This window comes from Rhinolophus sinicus, linkage group LG03 (assembly GCF_036562045.2).
Source record: "Rhinolophus sinicus isolate RSC01 linkage group LG03, ASM3656204v1, whole genome shotgun sequence".
In the NCBI taxonomy this organism is placed as follows: domain Eukaryota; kingdom Metazoa; phylum Chordata; class Mammalia; order Chiroptera; family Rhinolophidae; genus Rhinolophus; species Rhinolophus sinicus.
In genome coordinates, this window is record NC_133753.1 from 50170641 (window position 1) to 50192638 (window position 21998).

The following is a 21998-nucleotide window of genomic DNA, read 5'->3' on the forward strand; positions in this document are numbered from 1 at the left end:
TGAGGGAATCAAGAGAATTGAGATTGAAACATGTACCTTGGATTTAACAACAGAGCAAGTGATGGCAGAGGTGTGAATGTGTTTAAATATCAATGGGAAGCCGTTGGCTGGGAGGGAGGGGCCACGTACAAACAAAACAGAGAGGCGACTTTAATTCTGACTCTCTCCAACATCATCCCAATGGTCTAGTCACTTTTTTTTTTTTTTTTTAAGATTTTATTGGGGAAGGGCAACAGAACTTTATTGGGGAACAGTGTGTACTTCCAGGGCTTTTTTCCAAGTCAAGTTGTTGTCCTTTCAATCTTAGTTGTAGAGGGTGCCGTGCAGCTTCAAGTTGTTGTCCTTTCAGTCTTAGTTGTGGAGGGCGCAGCTCAGCTCCAGGTCCAGTTGCCGTTACTAGTTGTAGGGGGCGCAGCCCACCATCCCTTGCAGGAGTCGAACTGACAACCTTGTGGTTGAGAGGATGCACTCCAACCAACTAAGCCATCCGGGAACTCAGCGGCAGCTCAGCTCAAGGTGCTGTGTTCAATCTTAGTTGCAGTGGGCGCTGCCCACCATCCCGTGTGGGAGTCGAGGAATTGAACTGACAACCTTGTGGTTGAGAGCCCACTGGCCCATGTGGGAATCGAACCGGCAGCCTTCGGAGTTAGGAGCATGGAGCTCTAACCGCCTGAGCCACTGGGCTGGCCTGGTCTAGTCACTTTTTATTCTACACTGTGTTAGACAATTCAGGGCATCTCCCTAACCTGCATTTTATCCTGTATAAAATGAGAGTCGTCCTATTGCTACATCACACAGGATGCTTCGGAAGATTAAAATAAGACAATAGATGAACAGAGGCTCTAAACTAGAAAATGGAATTAAAAGATTAGCAATGATTATTTCCCCTTAATCTGTGGTTCAGCCAAAGTTTACCTTTTCTATATTCTCTTCCTTCAGGTTCTTACTTGGTAGATAACACACCCAGTAACAGAAAGAATGTCACTGTCTCCCTCTCTCCCCCAAATCAAGTCACTCAACCTTTTTGGTTTTCAGACGGTTTTGTTTTGTTTTGAACCAAAGGAGTCATTTAGAAAAATAAGGCAAGAATGCCATCTTGGGGTTTCTGCTGACAGCACAGGCAACCTGAGCAGCAGATGGGAAAACGTATGTTCCTAGAGGTTGTTCAGTGTCACTACAACAATGTACTCAGATCCTTAAGGGCTTTTTCTGGTTGACTAAATTTAACTGTTAGAAACCTATAATTAAACAATTAAAAATTTTAAAGTTAGACTAATTCACAACATTTGGGTTTGGGTCTTTCCTTATTGAGATCCTAGCTAGATCATGCTTAACTTTTGCATACCCATTGGTGGTCTTATCTATCCGCAATCTGCTTGACAAGATGACTCAGAGTTTGGGGACAGCGTTTGGTAACTTCCTTTCTCACCCATCTTTTCTGCTTATCTCAGGATATATTAAAAGAAACTGGTAACAGAATTGCATAGGTTTTCTGTTTATTTTACGTTGAGAGGGATGGGGTTTAACGCTTATAGAATCAGCTCTCAAGGTTCGACAGGGTTGACTACAAAGCAATAGGATTTCTGAGTGGAGATGAGTTTTATTCCTTAATAAGACAACTTTATAATCTTTTACTTGTATAATTTTCCCATCATAGTTTTGTTTTTTAAAAGGTAGCGGAGAAGGCAGTATCCTGTGGTTAGCATTCTTCATTGATTTTTCTGCACCTCACCCTTATCTACTAAAGAGAAGTAAATACAGTCAAAATTGCAGAAAATCCACCAGCAAGTAATTTGGAACCCAATTTTGTGTGTTTCCTTCTTCACAAATTCTTCCTATTTAAAGAGAAATCTTGCTTTTAATAAGGTTGCCTGTGGAATTCTATGCATGAGAGACACCATCTAGGGTGATGTGAAATTTGCAAGATGTAAATAAACACTGGTTTTCATTATGTCATAGTCACACATAGGTTATCGCCACCCAGCCCTGTTAGGTTTTTAAAAATTCCTTACCTATCTGGCATGGGGCTAGAAATTGGTAAACATTTATTGAATCTAATGTGTGTCTGAAAGGTAAGGTTTACACCTTGTTGTTTTTTTTTCTTTTCCTTCAAGTTTCAGTGGGTGCTCTTGTCTCCCACGAGTCTGGACATGTTATAGTTCTGACGACAGCATCTGTGAGGCATGGTGATGCAGCTACAAAAGAGAAAGTTGAGTATACCAATCAAGGCAAATACTGATTACTTGTTCCTTGTCTTTTCTACTACAAAGAACAGTAGGATAGTTATTTAAAATCAAAAGGCAAAGAAATTAGAAAAAAATTTTTTTAAACTGATGTAAAAGGGGGAAAGTATGTCAAGAAGTGAGGGGGTAGGAAAGTTGAAATGATTATCTTGATGCATGCTCATAGTCTCCTCCTAAACCCCCAGAGGTGGGTTGGGACCAAGTTTTGAGTCTGGGCCCTTTGTGAGCTGTGACCTTGGGTAAGTAACTTAAACTCTCTAAGCCTCAGATTCCTCATCTGTAAAATAGGATTCATAATGGTACCTTAGTTCACCTGGAATTCCTACCAGTCCACTCACTCTCCCATACTGCCTTGGAAGGAGCAAGCCCCCTCCTTAACACGTATGTATGTTACTCCTGCCAGGGGAAAGAGTGACCACACAAAAATGTGGTTTGTTGAGATATACTAAAATCTCTATTAAGCAAGAACTGCTAGGTTGACTTGCAAAAATGAACATCAGATACGTGAATTAAGCAAGGATTTGAACCATTTGGAGATATAGGGAATGCAGGTTAAAGCAACTTCAAGAGTCTACTAACTATGAGAGGAAAAAATCAATGAGAAAGAATTGAAAAGAGGAGTAGTCACTGAATGTGCCCAGGCAAAGACAAAGTCCCAGGAGAAACAAATTAGTTCAAGGAGAGTTCTTCAAACGTCCAAACCTTCTCCCCATGCCCGCGCTTGACTGATGACATTGCTTCCTATTTCAGTAAAATTAGAGAAGTACTCAGAGAAGAACCCCTACTGATTCCCATCACATACATCAACCTGCCAGCATCTATGCCCAGAGCTGCCAACTTCCTTCCTGTTACTATATGTGGTGGTTTAAAAATATATCCTCAAACTCTTTGACATTCAGAGAATTTTCAAAAAGTAAAACCTAAATCCCCTCCCCTTGACTAAAACTTAATAACTCATTTCTAACAAATAGCATGTAGAGACGCTGAGGGTGTGTGATTTACAAGACTAAATTATAAAATCATTGAGGCCTCTACCTTGTTCTTTCTCGGATTCCTTGTTCTGGAGGAAACTGCCACGGAGAGGTCCATCTGGTGAAGAACTGGAGCTTCCTGCCACCAGCCAACGTGAACTTGCCAGTCATGCGAATGAGCCATCTTGGAAACAAATCTTCAGCCCCCAGTCAAACCGTCAGATGACTACAGCCTTGGCTACATCTTGACTACAACCTCATGAGTGACCTTGAGCCAGAACCACCCAGCTTAGATGCTGCTAAACTCCTGACCGATGGAAATTGTGTGAGATAATAAATGTGGGTTTTCTTGTTGTTTCAAGACACTAAATTTTGGGGTAATTTATGATGTATCCATAGATAACTAACACATTCTGGATGAATTGTCCATGCTGCCATCTTAGGTTAACCTCTCCTTTGTGTTCTAGGTCCTATCCCTTCTCACCAACTCAAAAATATTGTTCAAGCAAAGTGTCCCCTTTCACTTCTATATCACCAATATTTTCCTCTTTAGTGGGTCATTCCCATCAGAATACCGGCATGTTATAGTACCTCTCATCTAGAAAGCAAACAAATACACAACCCCCTTCTAGCTAGCCAATTTCTGTATTCCCTTCCATAGCAAAATTCCTCAAAAAAGTCTATACTCTTCTGTTTTCTTTCTTTCCATTCTTTGCTGAACTCCCTCAAGTTACTTCTTCCCCCTCCACTCCACTGAAAAAGCTCTTGTCAGGGTCTTCAGTGATCTCAACACTAAAATCCAATGTTCCCATTTTGTTTGATCTCTCAACATCATTGGAAATCATTGAACACTTGTTTTACTTTCTTTCTGGGGTGCCCCTCTCTCTTGGTTCTCCATCTAGTCTTCTGATCACTCCTCAAGTGTCTTTGGTTAATTCTTCCTTATCTTCCTGATCTCTACTTGTCATGATGCTCCAGGGCTCAGTCTTTGGATCAATTTTTTCCCCCAAGAAATCTGTCATCATTATCCCCACCCCCTCTGATGACTGATTAACTCTATATCGCCCATGACCCCTGCTTAGTGTGAGGCTCAGGATTCCGGGAACACTCAACCTCGGCTATAACCAACTGACAGCACTTTAGGCTGTGCCTCTACCAAGCCACATCAAAGTAACTAACTTTTTCAAAAATCAGCGAAACCAGTTATTTTTATATACTAAAACCAAAGTCACAGCAGATGTGGGATTGTTTTTGTCATTCTTCAACTGGTTGAGTGATATTAGATCAACTACCTTATACCAGGATTGCTGTGGGGGGTGGAGGAGGAACTAGCCTGTGCATTGTAGGATGTTTACCAACATCCCTGGCCTCTCCCTACTAGATGCCAGTAGTTACCCAACCCTAGGTGTGATCATCAAAATGCCTGCAGACATTACCAAATATCTTTAAATGTGCCACTTAAATATATTGCTACATTCGTCCTCTAGGGTACAAAACCACCCTCTCTCAGGACCAACTGCCTTAGACATAAGTTGTGTGTGTGTATAAGTAGGCACATAGCTTGAGGGATTCATTCAGTATTGATTAAGGGAGAAAAAGTCTAATATAAATCCTTCTTAGGCTATGGTGAATTAAGGCCTATAGTTATGGTAAATTAAGGCACTGCTACAAAGACCAGTCAACTGACAGGTATTCAAAAAGGCTGCTGGAAATGAGGGACTAAAAATAGGCAAGGCTAGTACGTCCCCACCCAGAGCAGCAATAGCTTATACATGCCTGTATTATTCTTCTATGACACTGTTGTGAAGTGGTCTTAGAATTTCCCTACAAGGCTATGAGCACATTGAGGACAAGGGCTAGCCTCTCACACAGTTCCTGGTACCTACCTAGTTGGTGTTCAATACTGTTTCATTGAAACAGAATGTGGTACCCCTCTATCCCAGGCCCAAAGCACAGGGTTCACTCGCCCTTCCTTCCACTTGCAGCTTTCTGACTGCATGTGGCCCCACTCTCTAAACCTGACTTTTGCTTTCATTTTAGCCAGGTTCTTTACAAAAACCTTTCACTTGGCAAGGAACTAAGTATGCCCTAAGTTAATGGAACAAGGCGGTATCCATAGCCCCCCGAGGAAACCTGGCTATTGTGATAATGACATTCTCCAGGGGAAGATACTAACTAGAAAACCCCATCACTCCCACCCCATCACCACCCATAACCCCCTGGTAGTGGACAGAGAAACCTAACTGCTTCCCTACAATTTCGAAAGGATAGCTGTTTTGGGGAGGAGGGATGGGGGTTGCTGTTGCTTGGAGGGAAAGGGGCAGCTAACATGATTCTCTCATACAACTTAGCAAAAGGAAACTTCTAGAACACTAGGGCTAGAAAGAACTGTAGAATGTGTTGTCTAGTCCTTTCTACAGAGAACAGCCTTCAATGCCCAGGGAGAAGTGACTTGTCTGAAGTCAAACAGAATTTTAGCAACACAGCGCTGACCAAAACTCTGGAGAATAATCGTGATAACTAAAAATGGTTCTCAATGCAGGGCTGTTTGCACCTCACTGTGCTGTCCTGGTTGGCAAACGTAGAGCATTTAGGAGACACCTCTGCCACAGAAGGACGAGCTCAACACTGTGGCAGAGCTCCGCTCCACCTCGGCACCCCAGCCCCACCCCCCAACCTTGACTCACAGCTCAGAGGCTCTCTGCATCCTTGGACAGTTCCTACTTGCATCTGCATCGATTAAACCTTGATCTCATTTATTATCTCAGGAAATGGTCTCAAGGTCACAGGGCTGGAAATTTAATTATGGTAGCAGTATATTAAGTGGCACATTTAAAGATGCTGAATTGTAGTAATTAATTTTTTGGATGGTGGTCTCGGAGGAACGGGTTTTCTTCACATTGGGTGTTTGGCATCCATCATGGCCATTGAGCTTGGCAGCTGTCTTTTAGCTTTAAACTGCCTCGTTATTCATCTTTTATGACTAGCCTTTAAAAACATGAGGCACCGATATCCCCTTTTATTGTAATATATGTGTGTGGTGGGAACGGAGCCATACTTCACCTTTGCTATAAAACATGAACCAAGGGTGCCAGCAGCTACCTGAGCTGGCCTCTAAATTGAGACAACAATTACCCTTCGCTGACATCTAGTGTCAAAGCATGAGATATAGCCAGAGTCCTGCATCCACTGGCCTGGAAAACTTATGCTTCCCCAGTGATAAAGCCACAGCCCAGGAGGCTCCAGCTCCAGCTGTAAGATGGGAAGCAGAAGGATGAATGTAGCCCTGGCTATTGACTTTGCTGGGGCACTAGGTTATCAAATGGGGCACCCGTCTGCCAAGGCCTTAAAGAGCTTGTAATGTTTAATGAAGGGACAGTCATTAAATGTGTTTGGTTCAAATATCAGGCTCGATGAGCCTGGGTGGTACTTAATAGAGAGGTGGAAAAATATGAATTAAATTAGAGAGATTCATTAAAGAAATTGGCCTGGAGCCCAAGAATGACTGGTTGTCAGAGCTGCTAGGAGCTAGCTCATCCGGGAAGGAAAACTCAAACTAGTTTTATGTTTTAAATTCCAGAATACTACTGTAAAATATGTTTAAATACTGGTCAGCCTGGGCTTGTGGAGAGAGGGATAGCCATAAAATCAAATATTTTATAGAATGGAATATGGCCAGAATGCCAGAAGGCTAGAATTTTTCTCCCCCACTGGAAAATCTGTGGCCTTTGCCTCCTACACAGAATTTATACATTTTCAAAGTAGAGATCCCAATCTCTCCCCATTTCAGATAAGGTCTGCTCTATCCTCTATTTGAGGGTTTCTCAGTCTAGGCACTATTGATATTTCGGTTAATTCTTGGTTGGGCGGGTATGTGGGGGGCGGTTCTGTCCTGTGCAGTGTAGGATATCTAGCAGCACCTCTGACCTCTACCCCCTGGATGCCAGAAGTCCTCCTTCCCATAATTGTGATAACTGAAAATATCTCCAGACAGTGCCAGATATCCCCTGGAAAGCAAAATTGCCCTGGTTGAGAACCACTGGTCTATTCTCATCTCAGGAAGCAGGCTCCAACCCCTACTCGATCTGCCTAAAGGACTATTTGTTGGCTCTAGTACGCGCTGTGGGCCCAGCACATCTGCGTTGTCCTCGTAGCTGGCCTGATGACCACTCGTCCCTGACTTTAACCACATCTTTGTTGTCTAGCTTGTATGTTGGATTTTGGCCTGGTGAACTCTAACTCAGCTCTGGCCACAGTCCTGGTGAAGTTTTACCATGAGCATCACTTGCTCTCCTGACCTTACTTTGGTAATATTCATCCCATAGCGGAGTCCCAATATTAGCTTAAGTATCTCCACCCCAGTCAGTCAGATAATCAACACATATTTCCTGCTGGGGATTCCATGGGAAACAAGACAGTCAAAAGCACTGCCATCACGAGATTTACATTTTAGTGGTGAGATAGCCAGCAAGCACATTAATAAATAAGCTATATTCAGATGATAAATGCAATAAAGAAAATTAACCAGGTAATTAGATAGAGTGTAGAGGAGATGGCAGGCTCTATGGTCAGTGAATGCCTCACTGAAGTAGTGAAGACAGACAAGATATGAACAATGGGAAGAAGGTGGCCTTGAATAAGTGTTCTTTCCATTACAACAGGCTATATTTCAAGAAGAAATTTAATAAGATTATATCATATGCAGAATAAAGTACATAAATCTTAAGTGTACGTCTCAATGAATTGTCATACACACTCAGTTACTTGTATATACTCATGTAACCCCCTCCCGGATTAAGATACAAAACCTTTCCATCATCGCAGGTTTATTCTTGCCCCTTTCTTGTCAGTACATACCTCCAGAGAAAACTATTCTTTGATCACCATTGATTCATTTTGCCAACAGGCAGCATTATATTTTATTTTGTTTTGTCTAAGAGAGCAAGTCAGTAACTTTTCATAAATCCTTGTAAACCTCCAGGTACTTTTAAAACCAAAGGAGGCCACTACAAATCCCTTAGGAAACTATAGGAACCAGTTGTGATGGGACCTCACAGCTTCAAGCCCCTGCCAGGCGAACCCAACATGGCTGATTCTGCGATGCCCAGAGGGGAGGAGAGACACCAGGGGAGGCAGAGTCTCTGTGCTTTCATCCCTACCTCATTCCTTCTTGTTTGCTGAACAAACATTCCTGCCAGAGAGAACAGCAGAAAAACAGTGGGCTCTGTCAGCTCCCCGTTAATCAACGAGGCTGTAACAAATCACAGGATGAAGGCTATGACACATCAATTACACTAAAAACTGAGGGCATCTACGGGAACTGGCAATCAGGCACAGGACCGTCAGGTCACCTCCATCCAGCCCGATGAGGCCTGGAGGCCTTGCTATTTATTGGTCCAGCTATGGGATGATGGCTCAGAGGTGAGAGGTGGCTACAGTGTAAGAAATGCTTCATGTGGTCCTTGGTCTGAGTGAAGATTCCAGGGTCTAAATGGACTGTGCTGGGTGTATGCTTCTTTGAGCTAGTTCTGGATGACGGTTTTTCACAGAAATTAGTTTTGATGAAGAGAAATGACCCAGTAATTGGAAACTTGTTTCTACCTCTGCCATTGACCAACTAGAAACTTGAGCAACTGAGTTGACCACTTGGTGTCTCAGTTGCTTCTGGTACATGTGCTATACCGCCTCATGAAAGCATTACCTTTTGAAGTCAAAAAAGGTATAAATTTATGAGTGATTATATCTATAAAAGAGTCAGTATTTATTCATCATCCACTCAATAACATTGACTGTGACCACTATGTATCAGTGCTTCATACCCCTCGAGGAGTTCACAGTAAAGATGAGAAGACACATTGAGTTGGAAGTGAGAAAACCACATGCAGGCAACCAACAAAAGCTACCACCTACATTATAGTCCACCAAGCTGTGAGTTCCCCAAAGAGAAGGCTTGCGTTGCATAGTTCTTTGCAATGAGGCAGCTGATGCCTGAGAACTGGAGCAATCAGATTTCTTAGGTTTGTCTGGGCCAGCCTTGTGTGGGGTGTAGTGGAACTCCTCAGCTCTTATCCTATCTATTCCCATTTCCCACTGCCTCACCACTCCCTCAATGTGAAAATGGAGCAGAGAAAAAAGACCTAAGTGGGAGGTGTCATGGAACTCAGTGGAGAGCAGTAAAAGGTTGGCTAAATTCAAGACAGTGCACTGGCACTGGTGCTATCAGAGCCATACATAGGACAAAGCACTTGCTCAAAGTGACACAGCCAATTAATGAGCTGATACTGGCTGGTCTTCTGATTCCATGCTATTTCTTGGTAATAGGAACTGGCTTACTAAATAAGAGTTCTTAGCTACAAGCAACAGAGACTAATTTTGGCTGATAAAGGAGAAAAGGAGTTTGTTCAATAAAAAGATATTGCCCCGGGGGCGGCCCGGTGGCTCAGGCGGTTAGAGCTCCATGCTCCTAACTCCGAAGGCTGCCGGTTCGATTCCCTCATGGGCCAGTGGGCTCTCAACCACAGGTTGCCAGTTCAATTCCCCAAGTCCCACTAGGGATGGTGGGCTCTACCCCCTGCAACTAAGATTGAACACAGCACCTTGAGCTGAGCTGCCACTGAGCTCCCAGATGGCTCAGTTGGTTGGAGCGCATCCTCTCAACCACAAGGTTGCCGGTTCGACTCCCGCAAGGGATGGAGGGCTGTGCCCCCTGCAACTAGAAAAACGGCAACTGGACCTGGAGCTGAGCTGCGCCCTCCACAACTAAGACTGAAAGGACAACAACTTGACTTAGAAAAAAAGGCCTGGAAGTACACACTGTTCCCTAATAAAGTCTTAAAAAAAAAGACTTTATCCCCAATAAAATCTTAAAAAAAAAAAAAAAAGATATTGCCCGGATAAAAATCACCAGTGGATAAGAAAATCATAAGGCAAAAAGTTTTTGAAGAACAGGTTACTCACAGTAGATTACTAAAGCACAGATAACTTACTACAAGGTTAGTTGCAAAAAGGAAACACCACGTATTTACAAATGGAGAGATCTAGCAACGGTCATGCTAACGAAGTTATCAAATCTAGCATCCCCAATAGTGGCACACTATTAGTACATAATAAACACAGCCCCACCTGTAAAATGCACTTGCCAAAAAGAAAAAGTAAACTTTAATCTAATCAGGACTCTAGCCCTAACTTCAGATTTACAGGAAATACAAGAGACACGAATAAATTAAACACCACAAAGAGGAAACTATTGGACTGATCAGAAATATCGCACAGCCTATGAGACAACTGTTTACCCTTCAAAAAGCCAATGTCATGAGTAAACTTTTAAAAGTTAGAAGTACTCTAGACTAAAAGAGAATAAAGAGAGACAACCACTAATTACAATATTAAACCTAGATTGGATACTATTTTAGAAAAAAAAAAAGTTATAGAAGATATTCTCAGACTGGAGGAATTTTAAATAGAGACTGTATTCCAGGTAGTATTATGAATTAATATTGTCAGATTTGATAACAGTATTGTGGTTTTATGGGAGATTATACTTATGCTTAGGAAACGCGCTCTGAAATATTTAGGAGTAAAATGTCAACTTCAAGTGGACAGTTTTCAAGTGGTATACCAAAAAATAAGAATAAAATAAAAAATACACACATATGCACGTACATGGAGGGAGATAGGGATACAGCAAATATGGTAGAAGGAGACCTGTTGTTGAAGCTAGGTGGAGATAACACACGTAGGTATTCATCAGAGAGGGGTGGTGAAGGATACTGGGAATTTGGAGAGTTGGTGTGAAAAGACTGGAGGGCCAGCAGGAGGCGACACTACTGGCCAGGTGAGAGCTGGCCACTGCAGCTGCCTCCCTGACAGCCAGAAGATGCCACCTCTCTCTGCCACATCTGCACCAGGAATTTACCCTTGAAACCACTTGGGTAAGTCTCTCATTGCCTCTGCTGCACCAAAAGCTGGGCACCAGTGCCACCCACTACACCGGCAACAATGGAAAAAAAGGCTACACACTTGTTTTCTCTCATGGCTCAGGTGAATCGACTTTCCTACCGGTGGATCTGATTGCGGGAGCCTACTTCTGAGGCCTGTGTCTTGCCGCAGGGTAAGCTGGTAATTGGCATATTGGTGCTGCTTCTCTTGGTGAGGCAAGCAAAAGATAACAGGCGCCTTCAATCGGATAGGTGCTGGCTGCGTAGAACGGTCATATATGTAAATCGCCAAAAGTCCAGTCTCTATCCTAGTACTTAACTTGCATGACTGCGAGATACTTCCAGGTGAGAAAAATAATTTTGACTTTCTTTTCCATCTTTGCCAGATTCATATATAGCATTTCTTTAATGTTGAGTCCTGGGTATAGGTATTTATTTATGGACCAACTCAGATTTATTCATTTGGGCATAAGCCTTGACTGTAAGTTACTCTCTTAGTTGTTTTCTGGTTAAATGCTGAGAGGCCTTCAGGCATGGATTATTCATAAACTAAAATGTATTATGATTATTATGTTCACAATCGTTCAACAATACACCCTCTCATCAGAATGCATAATCAAGACATTGCATAGAGGAAATTTTTTAAAGCCTTTGTTTTATCCATTGAAAATCTAAGAGGATGACAGTGAAGCTCCCCTGGCAGTTGGTGATAGATTCAAGTACAACTGAATTCGTATTTGCCATGACCTAATATTAATATTCATTAACACATTTTATATTGATAAATTCAGAAAAGGTATTCACGGTGCTTTCTCAGAGACTGCTAGGAAGTAGATTCAACCCCTTCATTTGTCATCATTATGGGGGAAGAGCTATGGTCCGCAACTTATCATTTGTTTATGGCAGTAAGTACAGCAAAGGAGCTAGCTATAAGGGGTGGCACAGCAAGGCTGCCCATCCTCCCTCCTCTTCCCTGTCTCCAGGGTTGAGAATGCCATGTATCCTCGAGACTCAAGCCACACACCTACGAGCCATCCCGGATACCTTCCTCTCCATTTCTGGCTCCCAACAATCAATCCATCCCTCGTCCGGTTGATTTTAATTCTTTAATATCTCTCAAATCCATTCACTTCTCTCCATTTCCTTCTATATCAATCTTTGCCTGGGCCACCGCGATTTCCCCTATATTTCAATACCCTCCAAACTGGCCTCCCTACTCTGCTCTTCACCTGTAGCCTGAAGGATCTGTTTAAGCGCAAACCAGGTTGATCTCACCTCCCCACTCCAACCTAAAAGTTTTCTCAGTGGTTTGCAGTTGCACTTACAATATAATCCTTAACTCGGCCTTTATGGCTTCCTGGCTGTTGCATCCTCCCCACACCATCAGCTTCCCAGTCTCACCTGGCAATCTCTCTCCCTTGTTCACTGGGCTCTGGCTACACCAACCTCATTTTAGTATTTATGCTCTGTTAAAAAACAAAATTCAACCAAGTAAATTTGAAGATCTAGTTGGCTTTATTAAGCGATTCATGCATCTGGTAGCATCTCTTCTAGCAACTAGATGGGCTCTCTGGGGGGTTGTACAAAATGGAAAGTTTTTATAGGAAGAAGGATGGGGCAAGGGAGCTATTAACAAAAGAAAAGAATTATTTTGGGTCCAGGATGTCTCTTGGTGGGGGGAAGTGAGGGTGGAGAGAACCAAGGGTTTTTATCATGCAGATTGCCTCTTCTTTCTATGGGGGTGGGGGTAGAGAGGAGGGAGAGGGCCCAGACTACCTTACTGTCTGTCGCTTCACCAGAAAATTCGAGACTGGTTAAGATTACATTTCTGGAAGAGATTGAGACTATTGTTAGATCAGGTATTAAATCTAGGTTTGGCATCTTGGGCTATTAGCACTAATAATGCCATTTGGGCTTGTGGTTTTCTCTTTAACAGCTTCAAGCTCCTTCTCCCCTCCAAGGCTTTACATGTAGTGTCCCCTCTGCCTGCTATTTGTTCCTTCCCCACCTGTACCCATTCCAAGGTAATGCTCCCCACAAACTCGATCTGTTCTATATCGTCATAGCACCCTCCGTCTTTTCTATATCCATCACATTTGAAATTGTACATATGTTGGTGTTATTGTTCGATGACTTCTATTAACCGTACAAGACTACACAAGAGTTTGAAGGCAGGGAGAGTGTTTCAACCCCTTTGCATCCTCAGCTCCTAGCACAAAGCCTAGGTAAGTAAGATGCTAAGTATGGATTTCCTGAATGAAAAATACGTTTGAACAAATGAATGAATGGAAGTGACCACAGAGGGGGATGATCACAGAGAGGTCAGAGAAGGGTGACAAAGCCCAGAAAACATTTAGATAGCACCATGGATTAAATATTGTCTTTGAACCAGGATTTATACACAAGGTCATGAATGCTGGCTGATCTCGTGTCTTCTCCCCAATTGAGAGATAGATAATTCTAGAGATTTGAAGAGCAACAAAAATGGACTCAGACCTTGCTAAGATCTCAATCCAAACAGAGTTCCATGATTGAAATTCCTATAGCCACCTCCCCTGAATTGCACTCAACTTTCCTAAATGAGATTTTATGGGAACTGATTGTGATTAGATAAATGGGTGACTCCACTAATGTATAATACAATTTTCAATTACAGCATATGTACAATAATTTACATTTCTTGTTTGATGGTGTGATATTTATGTGACATATTCTGGATGAGACTCGGCTGCTGTTTACATAATGATCTTGCTTTTCTCTCACAGAAGATCTGGTTCTCAATCTTTTTGTGTGTGCTGCTAGGTATTGTCATTCCAAGATAAACATTGTATATTATAGGATGTGCAGGTTAAAAACATCAATAAAGTAATAATCTAGATGGGTTTTAATAATTCTTATTGATGCCACTGGATTAGGTAATAGAATGGTTCACCTTTCATAAAACGTTAGAATAAAAATGTCCCTAAAATTACAGTAAATTTTTTGTGATCCGCTCGCTCTGTGATCACTCCAATGGCACAGTGCCATTGAGCAGCAAAAACGAATCTTTCATCGAATATATTTGACCATTAATAACATGATATTCAGCACCTGCACACTTCTCTGAAGTTGGAACAATATCAAAGGAAAGTGTCTTTTTTCTGACATTTAAAACTAAGTATTCAGGAAACAAATGCTTTTATGCATTTAACCCCCAATATTATTCCTCCCCTCCTAGCTGGAGATGGTTGACAGACAAGGGAGAAAAATAACTCCCAACCCAACACCTTCCAGATAGAAAACTCTTAACATAGTGAGGGGGAGGGCAGGACAGCACAAAGTTGCCATGTTTAATGAATCCAATGTAAGGTTCAAGACCCAGCAAGTATCAAGGTAAAATGCAGGTGGTCTTGACCCCAGGGGGCCACATCTGGGGACAAGAGAAGGCCAAGTAGGTACCTCTGATATAGGAATCCGCTGTCTGGTGTGTTCCCAGGATTCATGGTCTCACGTACCTGAAGAATGAGAATGCAAACCAGAGTGGCAAGGGTTAAGCAGTAGTTTTATTGTCAAGCACAAGAGAAAAAGCTCTCTGGAGAGAGGAGAGGGGGCTCCAAAAATGGCGTGCCCCCCAGAACAGGGCTATGCTAGGAACCATAATGTCTCTGAGTCAGAGCTGATTAGTTTCCTGCACTTGGGCGGTTAAATTTGGCGGGCTCTGTAAGCTGAGTGGCTCCCCCCCCCCCTTACACCTGAGCTGATAGTTTGGGGGAGGGGGCTCTGCAGCTTTGAATGGCTTTGTTAGCTATTCAAGTTATTTCCTCTGGCTTTGTTATGGTCTCCGCCTTAATCCCCTCCACCGTGGCCAAGTCCCTGACTGCCTAGGGTTTTTCTATCTCACCTCCACCCTACTTTGGCCAGAATACCTCTCCTTTTACCCTTGTCATAAACTGGTGCTCCCAGGAAGAGTTCATTCAAAAAGGAAAACTGGCTGTTTTTAAACTTTCACAAAAACACTTAATAGTGAAGAGTATTAGTCTAGATATAAGCTCTCTGAGCTACATTTGCTCATTTATAAAATGAAGAGTTTGTATTTAATGGTCTCCAGCATGCCCCTATTTTTACAATATGTACTGTTTTATATTCCAGGCCAAAACACTAGTGTAGATGTGGGTATTATTTGGTATAACAATCTAATTATGCCATGTTATCAAAGAGCATGCTTGCCTCCCTTTAACATAAAAAGGGAAGTAAATAAAACATTCAGGCGTGGAACCAGCAATAGATCAACAGAGCTGGTCTCAAATATAAAACGCTCATTTTAACATGAGTCAACTAGAAAGTAGTCAGATAGCCCTCTCAGCTTTGAGAGTACATGCTGAAATACTTTATCTTTCTCAAGATTTGTCACCATTCAAAGAGCCCAACACTAGATTAAGTTACAAATAAACCTATCATTTTACTGTACATAAGAAATATTAATAATTTCGGATAGTATTCTTTTAGTCATAACTTATTCTAGCAGTAAGCAATTTGTTGAGTTTCTCTTCCTGTCTGCAAATAAACAAAAACTCACCAGCTAAATCAATTATAGCAAAATCATAAAATCAAATACTATGCAGCCAGCCATTAAAATGATGCTATGAATGTATAGTTGGCTTGGAAAAATGTCCAAAATATATTCAGTGAAAAATCAAATAACAAAGCAGCATGTATAATATTTCATTTTTGAAAAACAAGTCACATGTATACATATAAATGCAGAAAAATTTTTGTAGGCTAACCATAGTTATCTTTGCATAGCAGGATTATAAGTGATTATTGTCTTCTTCTGTGTTACCTTCTAGTGTCCTGAAATTTTTAGAGAGAGTTTACACTAATATTGAAATTTTTTTATAAAGCAATTTTGGATAAAAGAAAACCTCACAAATTTATTGCTTCCATATATTATTTAGAAACGTACGAATGACAGCTCCTTAGAAATAGTGAATTATCAAGAATCACCAAACTTTCTCTGTAAAGGGCCAGACAGTAAATATTTCAGGCTCATGGCCATATGTTGATTTCACAAGCATTCAGCTTTGCCATTGTGGCACAAAAGCATCCATGGACACTAGGTAAATGAATACAGGTGACTGTGTCCCAATGCGACTTTATGAAACAAGAGGTATAGTTAGCCAGCCCCTAGTGTAGCAAAAGGAACCACCTGGGCTTCAGGGCACAGGGAGATCAGGGCTTATTTAAATCCTTTCTCCACTGTGCAGAGCTCCATAACCACTGCAGGAGTTGCTTCCCTTGTATGTGAAATGGAAACAATAACACTCCCTTGAAGACTTCTGTCAGAAAGTGCATGTCACAAAACTGCTCACACACAATAAGGGTTGTTTCCTGCTTTCTTTCTTTTCATGGTAGAACTGGGGTGGGGGGGAATGAAGTATGTTAAATAAAATAAGATTTTAAAGCAAACTAATTGCAACACCAGCATTTATCCACAACAAAACCGTTTTATAGCTTAAAGTAGGTCAGGCTATGAAATAGGGTGAGGAGAGGCAAAATGACCCAGTTGGAGGACTTTAATTTTCATTTCACTGCTCCAGGGATGGCGACAACTACAGAATGCTTTGAAAGCCCACGTTCTATCTTTAATAACACGTGCAATGTATCTAATAAGGTTCATGTTGGATGTACCCTGATAGACAAGAAGTCATTCAGAACTAGAGGCATTAAACACTCCCCCAATACTTTTCACGTACAATAGCATATTAACCCATTTTCTGGGAGTCGGCTTCGTGGGTGGGCTCAGGCACCTACTATTCTAAAAATATGTAATGGACATCATCATGTCTGCATGATGACAAATCATTGAGACACCTTAGATTTCTCTTTTCGTTCCTTGCTGCTCATAATGATGTCTGTTGTCCTGCACCTCATTCCTATCATAGAAAATGGGAGAGGCATTTTACAAATGATCAAAATATATCAGCCTCTCATTTATTGACCTTCCAAAGAAATGTAATAGTTCTCATTCGTGAGTTTAAAACTCTTTCACTACCCATAATACTTCATTAGTTTCTGTCTCCATGTCTAAGAAACGTCATATATATATATATAGTTGTTTTTTTTTATTTTGCTGCTCAGCGTCTCTGCTGATTGAAGGTAACTGATTAGATTCAAAATGTTACAGAGATTCAAAGGGAAAAACAACCTTACCTATCATGAGTGGTACTTTACATTCTCATGACCCCACGGTGCCAATATCATGTCTCACGAAAGCCAGAGAAGTAAAAACATGAAACTGAAGAGAAATCTCCCTTAAGAACTTAGATTCCATTCACACCAAGGTGGTTGTGATTAGCAATTTCCCCCCAGAAAAACCTTTAAAACATGAAAAAAAATGTGAATACCAAACATACATCACCATAACAATATTACACGATGGCAGCTGGTTAGCAGTCTGAAACAGAAACCCACTACAATTCTGGTGCTTGTTTAATCACTAACGTCAGCACAGAACTGTAGTGAGGGAAGAACTTCTACAGCACCTGCTAAGAACTTTCCCTTTCCTGAAGACAAAGAGAAGGAATTCCAGCTAGTGGGTTGGGAACAGCTCTCATGTTCTGTATTTAAATACATTTCTTCAATATAATATTCACATCCAAGTACAGCAATTTATGCTTATTCCTTTTCATTTCCAGAGAAATAAAGACTGTAGTAGGCAGAGAGCCCTGTTCAAATGAGAAGGGCTTGCGGGAACAGGAAGTACCGTGGTCTGTACCTTGCACACAAGTCCCGGACTAGGCGGGGAAAAGGCTGGAATCCAGCACAAGCTCAAGCCCTGTCCCCTCCTAATTAGCAGGAAGGAGTTGTGAGAGCTGGCTCCAGCCGTGAGTGCTTGCCCCATGGGTGCTTGGGCAAATTCAGGCGATCCCAGATGGAGACTCGACTAGAACACCTAGATTTCTCCAGGAGATCAAAACCCAGTATGAGAGTAGTTGAAGGTGGGACTGCATTGAAAGGCAATACTATACAGTAAGGAATTATTGACAACCTTCATACAACAGATATTTGTTTACCATATGTTTGGGGAAACAGATGACCTCTGGAAAATGTATATTCTAGAGCAACAGCTAATGTAATGACATATAATAGTTTCAATGAAAGGATGGATATGACCGTGAATGATTCATTGTTGGGAGAGGGGTGATGCCAGGGGAGGAGGACAGGAAAGAGGAGACTTTAGTCAGAGGAGTAAACATTTGAGCTTGGCTTTGACAGAGTTCATCAACTAGACAAAGAGGAATGGGTATTTCATGCAGAAGGACCTGCCTCAGCAAAGTTTGGAGGCGTGGAACTTGCCAAATTTGGGAGAAAGCAAATAGTTTTGTGTATCTGGAATGTAGGGTCTGACTGGAGATAAGGTTCGGGACCTGGAGGAGTAGAAGGAAGCGGTTGTAAAAGGTCTCTGTACTTGGCAAAGGAGTTTGAGTGCAATCCCGGAGGCAATGAGGTTGACTAAAGCGCACTTGTAGTTTTAAAACAGCTTTACACATGTAGTCAGGAGGTGGACTTCAGTGTAGACTTTAAGGAAACTGGAGAACACTGAGGTAAAGTTTTTTTTTTTAAATAAATAAATTGTACTGAATACTGCCCTAAGTGTTTTTAAACAAATCAACTAATATAAAACAACAAGCCTCTGAGGTAGATACTAATATTCTCCCTGTTTTACAGATGAGGGAACTGAGGCACAAAGAAGTTAAGTAACCTATCCTAGGTCACACAGCAAATAAGTTGTAGAGGCAGGATAAAACCCCAGTCTGGCTCCAGCATTTGTGCTCCAAACCATTTTGCTAAGTTTTTTTGTCTTGGGCACTGGGCCGAGTCTGCAGCTCATTGGAAGTGCTCAGTTAATGTTGGGGCTGACCTAACCTCCCACTGCTCTCATCTTTCAATAACTGGGCTGCCTTTTTAGTATCACCCCATTCCCTATCTACCTGAAGCATCTGCTGGAAGTCAGGGAGAACTTGTTCTTGTAGCACCCACTTCTCTTTCATTCTCTTCAGTCAATAGTCACTTTCCACTTATAGTCTGTAAAATGGTGTCAACAAAGCAGATCATGGGGCTCCAAAGAAGAAATTTAAAAATCTGTAATTTTGTATTTATATATAGTTTTGGGACAGTGAATTTCTTGTTTAATTTTGTGAGCTATCCTTTGAAAGAAACCTTTCTAACTACTATAGAACACTTTTGACATGAGTCTGTAAAATTGATTGAGACAGTTTGCCAAAGCTGCCAGTCTTACTTAATGACTTACTATAACCTCCAGTTTTATTAGGTCTATATTTCTAGTATATTGGCACATATATTAATGACTGGCCCATGAATAAACTGACAGTTTTAAAACGATGCGAGATACCTTGTTTTCTTACGGGGAATTCATTTTTGCCTTGAACTTACAGTAAAATGATTATTAGTTTGGTAAATTATGACTCCAATGTTCTTATGATCACTTTAGCAATAGAAAGACTGTCTAGATTTCATTTCTTGACGAAACTATACTCTGGACAAGTCTCTTTAGTTAATCTCATGCTCTAGCAAGTAGGACTATTGATTTCATAGTCATAAACTTTCCAAGCAGGAAAACATTCTCTAGGGGTCTGTGGTTTTCTGTATTAGTAATATCCAAACCTAGTTTAACAACACTCCACAGTATTTTCCAGTATCTTAAAGGATATGTTAAATACACACACACACACACACACACACACACGCACACTGGAGGTGCCAAAAAAAATGTATACAAGTGGACACTTTAGTCAATGTTGCTCAAGCAGTAGTTCGCCGTAATCAGAAGTGTCTGGACGCTGATGGTAACCACTTTGAGCACCTCTTGTAATTGCAGAAGTCAAACGTGAATTGTATTCATCTTTTGTTATCAGTATATATTGAGTATTACAATTTTATCCGTTTTTTCCTTTCTTAAAATGTGTATACAGTTTTTTGGCACTGTGTGTGTGCGTGTGTGTATCAAAGCAAACTTAACTTGAATTCTCTTTAACTTTTAAAAAAATACATATAGAACATTTTAAAGTGAGATAGGATATTAATAAAATAAACATTGTGAATCTCACAACAATAACAAAAATTATTTGGATAGTCTACTGTCCAATATGAAAAAATTTGCATCATTCCCCCAAAAGTAAGCACCAGATGTGCCATGTTTTTTATTTGTGTTTTGCAAAGTCAAAGTCTGGTTGAGATGTGGTAGAAGCAAAAAGTACTGAGTTATTCCTGAATCACCCTATTTTCCAGGCATTTCTTCTCAATTCACTACCTTTTCGAAAGATAAACTTTGAAATTAATGCGACAACTCCAAAGTGACAGTGAAGAAACAGAAATTTTTCATTTGAAATTAACTCAGACAATCTGAACCAGACATACTGTCAGTCAGTCAAATTGTGGGGATTACATTGTTTGAGGGTGATTCCCAAATGCCTAGCATAATTCAAGACCAATTTTCCCACAGAGCTGACAAAGGATACCGTGTTTCCCCAAAAATAAGACCGGGTCTTATATTAATTTTTGCTCCAAAAGACACATTACGGCTTATGTTCAGGGGATGTCATCCTGAAAAATCATGCTAGGGCTTATTTTCCGGTTAGGGTTTATTTTCGGGGAAACACCAGCAGCTGCTTTGTTTCCTAGTTTGAGTGGCGCCACCGTGTGGCAATAGGGTAAAGTTTACAAGTCACTCAACCGGGTTGTTTCAAAATTATGAGATTCCTCACACTTTCATTTTTCCATTTGGGAATATTGGCATTCTTTAAAATTTTGTACATAAGTAGAGAATCAACTTATGTTTTCATATTATATGGTTTCAAATTAGTATGTTTCAGATTCACATAAAATATGAACATGTTGTGTTTTTATGTAGTAGCTGTATGCAGAGTGGTTAAGAGAATGCACTTTGGAGGGTAACCCAGCTCTGCTACCTAATCTCTGTATAATCTTGGGCAAATTACTCAACCCTTCCAAATTTTAGTTTCTTATCTGTGAAATGGAGATAGTATTGGTACTTATCCTAATGGATTGTTATGAGGATTGAATTACATCATGTAAAACACTGAGAACAGTTCCTGGCACATAGTAAGTAACCTAGAAGTTTTCTGTTATTGCATTTCTATTAGTATTATTAAGCCTGAAGAGACTTTAATAAGTCATCCGATTCACCTTTCTAAATCAATTCAGGGTCCACCCTAATCCAATTCATAAGAGATCAACAGCAGTGACTAAGCTAAGGGAATAGACTGCAGCTATCTTTTTGCCGTTTAAAAACTAGTACCATACTTTGAGATGATTGTTTTAAAAGAAATCAAAATAACTTCAGTGTCTTTGTGTCAAATTACATCACTTAAATGCTCATCTACAAATGACCAGGCTTCAACATTTTAACTGTACCTGTGAAATCCATTCTTCTAGACAGGTGCCTCCCAAACTTTCATATGTATGTAAATAACCAGGGATTCTTGTTTAAATGTAGATTCTGATTCTGTAGGCCTGGATGGTTCCTGAGATTTTTGCATGTCTTACAAGTTCCCAAATGGCACCGATGCTGTTGGCCTGCAGGACACACTTTAAGTAGCAACGCTTTAAATCACTGAAATTCATTTCCATTTCCACTTTATTACTGTCTTCCCCTGTCACTCAGCAGAACATGGTGAGTTCATTACAAGTCAGAGGAAAGCCATAAGAACCAAGATAATACCTTCTATGTTCTTCACTTTTCCTTCATTGTTTGCGAGGGCAATGACTGCCAAGGTAAGGGAAGGGTGGGTGTCTAAACAGACCTGGGGAAAGTGTACAAGGACTAA

At 41.0% G+C, this 21998-nt stretch overlaps 1 long non-coding RNA gene across 2 annotated transcripts in view; it reads left to right on the plus strand.

Annotated features, from left to right (window-relative positions):
* The window catches only part of LOC109447651 (uncharacterized), a 225395-nt gene extending 219856 nt beyond the window's left edge, over positions 1 to 5539 (plus strand). For both annotated transcript variants that reach the window (XR_012494741.1, XR_012494742.1), the window contains one exon: positions 2115 to 5539. This is a non-coding gene — a long non-coding RNA (uncharacterized LOC109447651). The remainder of the gene's footprint in view (positions 1 to 2114) is intronic.
* The last annotated feature ends 16459 nt before the right edge of the window (positions 5540 to 21998 follow it).